Below are 12,194 nucleotides of genomic sequence, written 5' to 3'. Positions count from 1 at the left end.
AGGACAGCAGAGAATAAATGCTGAAAAGCGTGATGGTGTAAAGCAATAAGAAGATGGTAATGGGACAGGAGGTTGGCCAAGCGATAGTGTAAATGAGAATAGCAAAACCATTACTAACTGCTACTGTCCTGGAAGTGGGGCAGACATTGTAACCTGAAGTTGTTGAAGCCGTGTTGTGTCTGGCAAGGGGTCAAGAGCTGAATCAATGGGTGAGTTGCTGTTATGAAAACCTTCATTGACCTTCATTCAGATGGTCAGGTGGTTGAGAGCAGGGAGGTCAGGGTGTGAGTGCGATGGAGAAGTAAAATAAAACATGACTGAGGTCTTGGAGGGTGGAAGAGAGTATAACTGGGGTGGTTGGGGTCTTCGATTATGTTGGTTGGAGTTAGTGGATGGGAGCTGAAAATGTGTTGCTGGAAAAGCGCAGCAGGTCAGGCAGCATCCAGGGAACAGGAGAATCAGCGTTTTGGGCATAAGCCCTTCTTTAGTGGATGGGAGGCTGGTTTGTATGACAGACAGGACTCTCTGTAATTGTTTGTAGTCTTAGGAAGACCAGTTGCCAAATCACACTGTGATGCATTCGGATAGGATACTTTCTATGGTGTATCTATAAAAATTGATAAGAGTCATTGAGGACATGTTGAATTTCCTTAGCCTCCTGGGGAAGTAGAGATGTTGTTGTGCTTTCTTGACCGCCATGTTAATACGAATGGACCAGGACAGATTGTTGGTGATCATCGCTCCCAGGGAGTTGATGCTCCCAGTTATCACCCCCTCAGCTCCATTGATCCAGACAGGGGTGTGTCCTCCACTCTGCTTCCTGAAGTCAAAGACCAGCTCCTTCCGCTTGCTGATATTGACACTGAGATTGCTGTCTTACACCACGCCACTAAGCACTCAGCCTCTTTCCTGTATTCTCTCTTGTCGTTGTTTGAGATCCGCCTGGGTCAGTGGCACTGTCAGCAAACATGTAAATGGAGTTGGGGTGGAATTTGGTGACTCAGTCGTGTGTGTATAAGGGGTACAGTAGGGGGCTGTGTACACAGCTTAGCAGGGCACCAGTGTTGAGGATGATTGTGGAGGAGACGTTGTTACCTACTCTTACTGATTGTGGTCTATGGGTCAGGAAGTCGAGGATCCAGTCACAGAGTGGGGAGCAGAGAACTGGGTCGTGGAGTTTAGAGATGAGATTGTTTGGGATTATGGTGTTGAAGATGGAGCTGTAGTCAATACGTAGGAGTCTGACCTAGGTATCCTTGTTATCCAGATGTTCCAGGGGTAAGTGTAAGACCGGGGAGATGGTGTCTGCTGTGGACCTGTTGTGCCAGTTGGCAAATTATAAAGGGTCAAGGTGGGCCGGGAGGCTGGAGATGATGTGAGTCATGACAAACCTCTCGAAGCTCTTCATAATGACGGCGGTCAGAGCCACCGGGTGGTGGTCATTAAAGATGCTGCATGATTTTTCTTTGGCACCAGGTTGATAGTAATCTTCTTGAAGCAGGTAGGGACTTCAGATCAGATAGGGAGAGGTTAGTGATGTCTGCGAGCATTCTGATGGTATCGTGAATGGTGTCAAAAGAAGAAGAAGCTTTCATCAAATCAGAATCTTTTCACCTCGGGTCACAAGTTCCACAAGTAGGGACCTGCATCTCTGATTTCAAAGGAAACTACTGAAAATGGAAGATCAGATCCAGTTGTTTCAATGCCAAAGATTAGTTCTGCAAGTTGCAACTGTAAAGAACAAATTACTAAGGTTTCATAATCAGTCTGTTTTGGAGTCAGTATAATTGTCAAAAAGCTGATATTTCCTAACATCAACCTGTCTCAACTAGTGCCATGAATGTGGACTGCTGTCTGTCTAGTTATATGATGTACTCGGAAATCCATTATTAATTTGGAATTGGGAAAATTTCATCTTCAAGTGATTAATGTTACATCATTACAAAGATGAGAAGGAACTGCAACAATTCCAGTGCTCTTCCGGCCTGCTTCCACCCTCTGTAAACTTCAGTTCATCCAAAACTCCGCTCCGAAATCTGATCCACACCATGTCCCATCCATTGGTGAGTTGTGAGGATAAGTGACTAAATTTGGGAAGGTACAGTATCAAGAAAGATCTGAATATGCAAAATGATAAAGTGGCTGGTGCGGCAAGGAGTAGAAAGTACTCGTCTAAAAAACTCAACAAGCAAGGCTATAGGCCATGAAAACAGTCAAAATGCAAAACTATGGGGTCTGTCGCTGAACGGAGGCAGCATTTGAAACAAAACTGATGAACTGATGACTCCAGTAGAAATAAATGTGGTTGCCAGTGTCAAGATAGGGCTGCAGGGCAACATCAATTGCATCCTGAAGACTATATGACATTTGGGAAGGACAGGGTGCTGGGAACAGGTGGAGAGGTGGCTCTGTTAGTTTATGATATTAATATCAGAATAGAGTGATTCAGGAAAGTAGGATGTGAAAGCTGTTTGGATGGACACAAGAAATGATAAAGGCAGGAATCGACTTGTGGATGTGGTGTACAGGACTTCTAAAAGTAACCAGATGATTGGAAGTGTATAAAGAATGAAAGAATGGGAGCTTGGCAGAATTGCACAGTGATAGTCATGTGGGATTTTAATCTCCATAGAGTTTGCAAAAGTAAATAGTCAAATGCAGCCTAAATAAAACGTTTATAGAATGGAATGATTTGAGAACACTATCTTAGAGCACATTCCAGAGTTAACTATGGAGCAGGCTATACTGCAATTGGAATTGTGCAATGACATTGGACTGATTAGTGACCTCATTATGAAGGGATTTCTAGAAAGCAGCAATCCATAATATGATGGCATTTTATCTTCAGTTTATGGGTGAGAAGAGTGAGCCTGAAGTCATATTCTAACCTTAAACAAGGCTAGTTCAGAGGGCATGACAGCAGAACTGGATAAAGTGAACTTGACACTCTTGACACTCTCCACCTCAGCAATGACCAGCTCCTTCATTTCACTGACGTTGATGGAGAGATTCCTGTCTTTACACCACGGTGCTAAGCACTCAATCTCTTTCCTGTATTCTCTCTCGTCTGTTGTTTGAGAGCCGACCTACAATGCTGGTGTCATCAGCAAACTTGTAAATGGAGTTGGAAGTGGATTTGGCCACACATTGGTGAGTGTATAAGGACTGGAGTAGGGGGCTGAGTACATAGCTCTGCGGGGCGCCAGTGTGAGGATTATGGTGGAGGAGGTGTTATCACCTATTCTTAATGATTATAGTCTGTGGGGCAGGAGGTCAGAGGGTGAATTGACAAATTAGATTAAGGCAGTGATCACTACAGGCGCAGTTACAGAGTCATAGAGTCATACAGCACAGAAACCAACCCTTTGGCCTGACCAGTCCACATGGACCATGGTCCCAAACTAAACTAGTCCCACCTGTCTGCGTTTGGCCTATATCCCTCCAAACCTTCCTTATTCATGTACCTTTCAAATGTCTTTTAACTGTATCCACCACTTCTTCTGGCAGTTCATTCCACACACAAACCACTCTGTTTAAAAAATGTTGCCCCTCATCTTTTTAAACCTTTCTCCTTTTACCTTAAAAATATGTCCCTAGTTTTAAACTACCCCACCCCAGGGAAAATACCCTTGTCATTCACCCTGTCGGTGCCCCTCATGATTTTATAACCCTCAATAAGGTCACCCGCCAACCTCCTACACTCCAATGAAAAAAGCCCCAGCCTATCCAATTTATTTTTATAGCTTAAACTTCCCAATCCCAGCAACATCCTGGTAAATCTTTTCTGCACCCTCTCCAGTTGAATAATATCCTTCCTACAGCAGGACGGTCAGAACTGGGTACAATACTCCAGAAAATGCCTCACCAATGCCCTGTACAACGTCAACATGACGTCCTAACTTTTATACTCAAAGGTCTAAGCGACGAAAGCAAGTGTGCTAAACACCTCTTAACCATCCTGTCCACCTGTGATGCACATTTCAAAGAATTATATCAGAGATTTAAGGAGCTATTTCAGAAAACAACAAAGATGTATGATGCTGTTAAACTTGAAAGAGTGCAGAAAAGATTTACAAGGATATTGCCAGGATTGGAGGGTTTGAGTGAGAAGAAGACGCAGTGGTGAGGGAGGGGGCTGAGAGGGCAGATGTTGTTGGGGGGGGGGGTCTGAGCAGTTGTTGGGGGGGTCTGTAGAGCTGTCAGAAAGCTGTCCCCTCCCAGTGACAGTTCGTTCGATCAGACACTGAATGCCTACAAATGAGAAGCCCTGCAGCTATAATGGTGGGGAACAGGGGTGACAGATTGGCAACAGGTCTCTCATCAGTGAATGCTCAAACCCCTATTAAACCTACTGGCACACAGAAAGTAAAATTCAACTTGTGATAAAAGAGAGAGCATTTCACTTTGACAATGAAATATTTCTTGTGTTCTGTTGTGTTGTTCATTGAAATGTCCTGAACTGTTCCAGTTAGTTTTTGAAGCAGATTTTCTGTGAACAAACACAGTGACAAGCCTCAATCAGCGAATTTTCAGGAAATATCCTGTTTCTGCACAAGGAAATGCCAGATGACCGATTCAGTACTCTGTTCTAACTCCTGTTGGATGTGTATGAAATGTTGTTGAGGGGATGTTCTGAAGTCCTGTTACTGCATTTTTTCCTGCTACCTGAAGAGGGCAGTAGGGTGCCCATTTAGCATTTTACCCAAATAGTTGTACCTCAGGTAGTGTTGCTCTCCTTTGGTGCCACATTGAAGTCTCACCCTATGTTGTGCTGCTCCAGCTTCCAGAGTGCATTTTGAGCTGACATATGTCAAATCTCATAGAGCAAAGAAAGGCTACACAATGTGCTGTCCTTTCATCGGCACGTCCAGTTTATTCCACAGCCCAGCCTTTTCGCCCATAACCCTGCAAATTAGTCCACCAATACACGTCCAATTGTCTTCTGACTGACCGTATGAAATCTACATTCTCGACCCTAATACCCCTTTGTGTGGAGACACAGTCTCAATTTCCCCTGTAATTATTTTGCTGATTATTTTATATTTGTGACTCTGGTCAATGATATATCAAAACTCTTTATTCTAGAATCCAGAACTAAGGGGAACTATTTTAATATGAGGCTGCTTTAAAGAATGCACAGCAGCAATACCTTTCCAGGTCAGGATGGTGAGTGGTTGGTGATGATTTATGATGTATTGGTCTTCCTGTGTGTCTGCTCCATTAGAACTCCCCTTAACCCTCTTTGCTGAGACACCGGTTCCCTCTTGCTGCTGCACAGCCACCTATGGGTCTTAGTCTCAGGATAAGTGATCAGTTGTTTATGGTTGAGAAGAGATGCCTTCACTTAGAGGATGGTAAATCTTTGGTATTCGCTACCTAAAAGGGTTGTGTTGAATTGAATATGTTCAAGATTGAATCGCTTAGTTATTTGAGGGATTCTGGTGTATGGGGAAATGTGGCAGGTTAGAGCTGACCAACATGATCTTCTTGAATAGTGGAGATGATTTGAGGGTCAAATGGTTGACTCCAGCTCTGTTTCATAGATTCCTTGATCTGAAGAAAGGAATCTCATCTCAGAGCTTCCAAAATCCAAAGCCCTTCCTGCCCCACCTTTGGTGTCAAGGGTCAAGGGTCAAGAGTGTGGTGCTGGAAAAGCACAGCAGGTCAGGCAGCGTCCGGGGAGCAGGAGAATCGGCGTTTCGGGCATAAGCCCTTCATCCTTGGTGTCAACCCTGACAGGTTTTCTGCCTGATAGCCTTCTTAAGATTGACAACCAGAACTGGTGCCACCTTCCAGCTGAAGCCTAACTCAATTCCAGATGTGATTCATTGAGTTAAAGTCCTACAGCTGCTGTGGAGGGATTTGAGCACATGGGCCCAGCACATTAGCCTGGATTGGCAGTTGGGTTAGGATGCTGCTGTCAAGCACATTGTTCTACCTGTCACACAATGAGTAAGGTACAAGTTTAGTGCTGGTGTGATGTAGGCCACAGCTACCTGGACTACACCTCCTCCCACCCCGCCCCCTGTAAAAACGCCATCCCATTCTCCCAATTCCTTCGTCTCCGCCGCATCTGCTCCCAGGAGGACCAGTTCAAAATACGCACAACACAGATGGCCTCCTTCTTCAAGGACCGCAATTTCCCGCCTGACGTGATCGACGATGCCCTCCACCGCATCTCCTCCACTTCCCGCTCCTCCGCCCTTGAGCCTCGCCCCTCCAACCGCCACCAGGACAGAACCCCACTGGTCCTCACCTACCACCCCACCAATCTCCATGTACAACGCATCATCCGCCGTCACTTCCGCCACCTCCAAACGGACCCCACCACCAAGGATATATTTCCCTCCCCTCCTTTATCAGCTTTCCGTAGAGACCACTCCCTCCGCGACTCCCTCGTCAGATCCATACCCTCCACCAACCCAACCTCCACTCCCGGCACCTTCCCTTGCAACCGCAGGAGGTGCAACACTTGCGCCCACACCTCCCCCCTCACTTCTCTCCAAGGCCCCAAAGGAAACTTCCATATCCTCCACAGATTCACCTGCACCTCCACCCACATCATCTACTGCATCCGCTGCAGCCGGTGTGGCCTCCTCTATATTGGGGAGACAGGCCGCCTACTTGCGGAGCGATTCAGAGAGCACCTCTGGGCCACCCGGATGAACCAACCCAATCACCCTGTAGCACAGCATTTCAACTCCCCCTCCCACTCCACCGAGGATATGCAGGTCATTGGACTCATCCACCGCCTAACCACAACAACGCGACGGTCGGAGGAGGAGCGTCTTATCTTCCGACTGGGAACCCTCCAACCACAGGGGATGAACTTGGACTTCACCAGTTTCTTCATCCCCCCTCCCCCCAACTTGTCTCAGCCGAATCCCTCCAGCCCGGCACCGCCTTCCTGACCTGCAGTCTTCTTCTTGACCTCTCCGCCTCCACCCTACTCCGACCTATCACCCTCACCTTGACCTCTTTCCACCTATCACATTTCCAACGCCCCTCCTCCAAGTCCCTCCTCCCTACCTTTTATCTTCTCCTGCTGAACACTCTCTGCTCATTCCTGAGGAAGGGCATGTGCCCGAAACGTCGAATCTCCTTTTCCCTAGATGCTGTCTGACCTGCTGAGCTGTTCCAGCAATAAAGTTTCAGCTGATGTAGGCCACCCATCCCAAAGATCATTCCAAACAACACATCTCTTTAGATGATACTGACAGATTAGCCCCAGTTTACGAAACGCAGTGTTCAACATTAGGTGTGATTCTGTAATTAGATAACATTTGTTATACAATCCTGAGTGCATTAGGAATTATGCTGACAACTAATTTAGGATTGTCAGTCAGCTCACTTGCCTATACTGGAAGCTACATACGTGGAATGTCAGGCAGCATCCAAGGAGCAGGAGAATCGACATTTCAGGCATAAGCCCTTCATCAGGAAGGGCTTTTGCCCAGTACGTCGATTTTCCTGCTTCTCGGATGCTGCCTGACCTGCTGTGCTTTTCCAGCACCACACTCTTGACTCTAATCTCCAGCACCTACAGTCCTCACTTTCTCCCATAAGTAAATGGGGCCTGTTCTTTATTGCTAGAAAGAACACCTACACACACTGCAGCTGTTTCAACTCAACAAAATATTGACAGCCATTTTCTGATTCATTCCTGAGGGCAATGTCTTGACTTATCAGAGTCAACCTGCTAGGTTTAAATTTAAAGAAATTTAGCAGTAATTGTCACTCATCATCTAACTGGTATGTTCTCCGAGGTAATACCACTATAATAAGAGGCCCTTTGGCTACCAGTTAGCAATCTCCTCTCATACATTATAAAATGTTGGCTTCCCTTTGTAAGGGAATTCTTGCAAAATGTCCTGGTGCATACGAGACAAAAAAAAGCTTCAACTTAATGTATTTTTTCAGGAATACACCGTCTGTTTTGGTGATGGATAAATGTTGAGCCAGATACCAGAGAGAATCACACACCGCACCCCTCCCCCAACTTTGGAAATAATGCCTCAGAGTCTTTTGCCTTCACGAGGGAGTGTGAGTCGATCTTAGTCTGAAATCATATCCAAAATGATGGCACCTCTGATAGTGCAGCTCTCCCCCACCTGACCAGTACATCTCACTGTATCTGTACAAATTTCCACTGTCTTTTCTCTTTCCCCGTAACTATTTCCATAACCCACTTTCAAACATTTATCCAATTACTTTTTAAATGTTAATATTGGCTCTGTTTCCCTCATCCTCTCGGGCAGTGTGTCCCAGATTTCTGCTCTCGTTGTTTTGTAATTATCCTAAAGCGGTGATCTCTGGTTACAGAGCAGTTCTGGGTGACAATGTTCCATGCCTCTTGTGCTCCTGTTAATTCCTCTCTGAAGACAGCACTCAAAGTGGGCCCTTATAGAGAATGGTGTTCATAAAGCAGCAATTATTCATTGTTGGAGACTGTGACACTGGGGAAGGGGATGCATTTTATGTTCCATTTTCCAGTGCAAATAACTTACAACCAATCGAGATAATGAGAATGAGGTACAATGAAACTCTTACAGAAGATTTATTTTGTACGAAGGAAACTTTTCTGTAAACCTGAATTAATCTGAGAGACAGATCCAGAACAGTTTAAGGAAAGAAAAATGAAATTTCAAGATTGGACGTATTTACCATGCAATTAAGGATGAGAATCTGGCTTCCAGTGAAGTGATTTATAATTCCTAATCCTGACTGAATGACAGACCCAGCTGGGAGGTAATATCACAACTGCATAGCCTCTGGGTCAAGTCCCAATGCATAGTGGGCGGCACGGTGGCACAGTGGTTAGCACTGCTGCCTCACAGCGCCAGAGACCCGGGTTCAATTCCCGTCTCAGGCGACTGACTGTGTGGAGTTTGCACGTTCTCCCCGTGTCTGCGTGGGTTTCCTCCGGGTGCTCCGGTTTCCTCCCACAGTCCAAAGATGTGCAGGTCAGGTGAATTGATCATGCTAAATTGCCGTAGTGTTAGGTGAAAGGGTAAATGTAGGGGAATGGGTCTGGGTGGGTTGCGCTTCGGTGTGGACTTGTTGGGCTGAAGGGCCTGTTTCCACACTGTAAGTAATCTAACCTTAACTAAACATGAGTACAAGGATAAGGCAGACACTTCACTGTAGTACTGAGGGAACGTTGCAGTGTCAGAGGTGCTGGCTTTCACATGGGGCATTAAAACAAAGCCCACTCCACTCGCTGGGTGGGGCTAGAAGCACCTGTGTCACAGTCCAGAGGATGAGCAGGAAAGTTATCTTTCTGTGCCCTGACCCAAGATTTATCCCTCAATTGAAATCTAATAAACAAGTCATTATTGAGTCACAGCTTTTGGGATCTGACTGGTTTGTTCTAAGACATCTGGTGGCTGTGGGAGGTGCTATATGAATGCAAGTCTTTCCTTTCTTCCCAGATGGAATTCTGACATGCCTACAGTTTGAGTGAGACAGCAGGGAAATGGCTTCAGGCTGATAATGAGCATGGAGTCACTGCTCACCAGCTTGGAGATTTGGGCTCCAATCTGGCCCAATGATCAGGTGCACAGCCTTTTAAAACATTTCTAATGGGCTGTGGGTGTCACTGACAATCCTGACATCTATTGTACACCTTTATTGCCCTTGAATTGAGTGTCTCACTGGGCCATTTCAGAGTCAACCCCATTGCTGTGAGACTGGAGTCACACAGGTAGGGGCAGACTGGGTACTGACAGCCAATTTCCCTCCCTAAACGATATTAGTGAACCCGGTAGGATTTTACAACAATCAACGATTATGTCATGGTCACAGTCACAAAGACGAGCTTTCAATTCCAGGTTTTATCCAGGAATTGTAATGATGGGATTTAATCATAAGGAATTAGCCTGGCCATCTGCAATCAGCATTCCAGTGACATCCCAGCATTCCATTGTCACCTTCCAAACTAACAGGCAGCTGTCACAACCAGTTCCTGGCTATGGTTCCCGACTGGGTTACTGTCCTTGATGGGATAATCCAAATCGCTAAGCTCCTGGTGAGAGGAGATGAACTAACCTAAGGGGTAACGTTTTCATGCAGAGGGTGGTGTGTTTATGGAATGAGCTGTCAGAGGAAGTGGTGCAGGCTGGTACAATTGCAACATTTAAAAGGTATCTGGATTCGTTTCAGAATAGGAAGGGTTTAGAGGGATTTACCTTTTATTACTTAGAGGGATATGGGCCAAATGCTGACAAATGGGACTAGATTAGGTTAGGAGATCTGGTCGGCATGGATGAGTTGAACCGAATACAGCTCTATGACTCTATAACTCTACAAATCCCTTTCTCCATTCACACACACACCCCCCAGATTGGCTGCAGCGAGGTTACTCTATCAAGATTGCCCTCCAGTTTTTTGTTCTTGGCGTGCATATAGATGGTGTACAGGCAACCACCAACTGATCCGACCAAACACACTGATCAGAACTTTGGATCCAGTCCTTCAGAGCTCCCTACGCGCCCTCATCCCACGTATTTCTCATGTAGGCGACATCTACTGCCTTCCAAAGGTACACAAAGCCAACACACCGGGACGTCCCATCGTGTCAGGCAATGGGACCCTACGTGAGAATCTCTCTGGCTATGTGGAAGGCATCTTGAAACCTATTGTACAGGGGATCTGCAGATTCTGTCGCGACACTACGGATTTCTTACAGAAACACAGCACCCACGGACCAGTCGAACCAGGAACATTCCTCGTCACAATGGACGTTTCCGCACTCTACACCAGCATCCCCCACAAGGATGGCATCGCGGCAACAGCCTCAGTACTCAACACCAACAACTGCCAGTCTCCAAACACCATCCGACAACTCATCCACTTTATCCTCGATCATAACGTCTTCACCTTTGACAACCAATTCTTCATCCAGACACACGGAACAGCCATGGGGACCAAATTTGCACCCCAATTTGCCAACATTTTTATGCACAGGTTCGAACAAGATTTCTTCTCTCTGCAGGATCTCCAACCAACATTATACACCAGGTACATTGATGACATTTTCTTCCTCTGGACCCATGGCGAGGAGTCACTGATAAAACTACACAGTGACATCAACAAGTTTCATCCCACCATCAAACTCACCATGGACTACTCTCGACTGTCTGTCTCATTCTTGGACAGGTGCGTCGCCATCAAGGACGGACACCTCAGCACCACACTCTACCGCAAACCCACAGACAACCTCACAATGCTACACTTCTCCAGCTTCCACCCAAAACATATTAAAACAGCCATTCCCTATGGACAAGCCCTATGCATACACCGGATCTGCTCAGATGAGGAGGAACGTGATGGACACCTGGAAGTACTCAAGGATGCCCTCACAAGAACAGAGTATGATGCTCAACTCATCGACCGCCAGTTCCGACGTGCCACAGCAAGGAACCGTAATGACCTCCTCAGGAGACAGACACGTGCTGCAACCGACAGGCGTTCAGTATTTCCCAGGGGCTGAAAAATTACACCATGCTCTTTGTGACCTGCAACACATTATCAATGAGGATGAGCACCTCACCAAGACCTTCCCCACACCTCCACTACTTGCCTTTAAACAACCGCCAAACCTCAAACAGATCATTGTTCGTAGCAAACTGCCCGGCTCTCAGGACAGCTCCATACAACCCTGTCACGGTGGACGGTGCAAGACGTGTCAGATTGTGGACGTAGATACCACTATTACGCGTGGGAACACCTCCCACCTTGTACATGGCAGGTACTCATGTGACTCAGCCAATGTTGTCTATCTTATACATTGCAGGCAGGGATGCCCGGAGGCATGGTACATTGGGGAAACCGAGCAAAGGCTACGACAACGGATGAATGGGCACCGCACAACAATCAACAGACAGGAGGGTTCCCTCCCAGTTGGGGAACACTTCAGTGGTCCAGGACATTCAGCCTCGGACCTTCGGGTGACCATCCTCCAAGGTGGACTTCGGGACAGGCAGCAGAGGAAAGTGGCTGAGCAGAGGCTGATAGCTAAGTTCGGTACCCATAGGGAGGTCCTCAACCGGGACCTTGGGTTCATGTCACATTACAGGTGATCACCATTGCACTACACACACACACACACACCCCCACAGATATTCCTACACACCTACACTCGCATACACACGGACACAGATACACACAGACGCGCACACAGACACCCACACACA

General features: G+C 46.6%; 1 long non-coding RNA gene across 1 annotated transcript in view; it reads left to right on the top strand.

The window, feature by feature from the left end:
• The window catches only part of LOC148139888 (uncharacterized), a 132,338-nt gene extending 120,892 nt beyond the window's left edge, over positions 1-11,446 (top strand). The window contains exon 3 of the long non-coding RNA XR_015753300.1: positions 10,342-11,446. This is a non-coding gene — a long non-coding RNA (uncharacterized LOC148139888). The remainder of the gene's footprint in view (positions 1-10,341) is intronic.
• The last annotated feature ends 748 nt before the right edge of the window (positions 11,447-12,194 follow it).

Source organism: Chiloscyllium plagiosum, unplaced genomic scaffold (genome assembly GCF_037043375.1).
Source record: "Chiloscyllium plagiosum isolate Xiang-an unplaced genomic scaffold, Cpla_swu_hap1 HiC_scaffold_36, whole genome shotgun sequence".
In the NCBI taxonomy this organism is placed as follows: domain Eukaryota; kingdom Metazoa; phylum Chordata; class Chondrichthyes; order Orectolobiformes; family Hemiscylliidae; genus Chiloscyllium; species Chiloscyllium plagiosum.
The sequence above is the reverse complement of the archived record's forward strand: the minus strand, read 5'-3'. Positions and strand labels throughout refer to the sequence as shown.